Source organism: Penaeus monodon, chromosome 19, assembly GCF_015228065.2.
Source record: "Penaeus monodon isolate SGIC_2016 chromosome 19, NSTDA_Pmon_1, whole genome shotgun sequence".
Taxonomy (NCBI): domain Eukaryota; kingdom Metazoa; phylum Arthropoda; class Malacostraca; order Decapoda; family Penaeidae; genus Penaeus; species Penaeus monodon.
Window position 1 is genome coordinate 11,239,601 of NC_051404.1, and position 225 is coordinate 11,239,825.

Genomic DNA, 225 nt, shown 5'->3' on the forward strand with positions numbered 1-225 from the left:
GTGCACCCTGTTTTGTCTAGTTGCAGGCAAGCATAAAGGCTTAAATCATCTTAAAGGCGATCTGCTCTTTTCAAAAAGAATAGTTTCTTTTGAGAGAACAAATAAAAAATGAAGGAGATACATATATGAACTTTTTTTTTATCAGTCGTGTCGGAAGCAAAGTGCACTTGTCATGTATAATGATATTAACGAGACTAATATTATTTCGTCAAAAAAAAGTGTTGA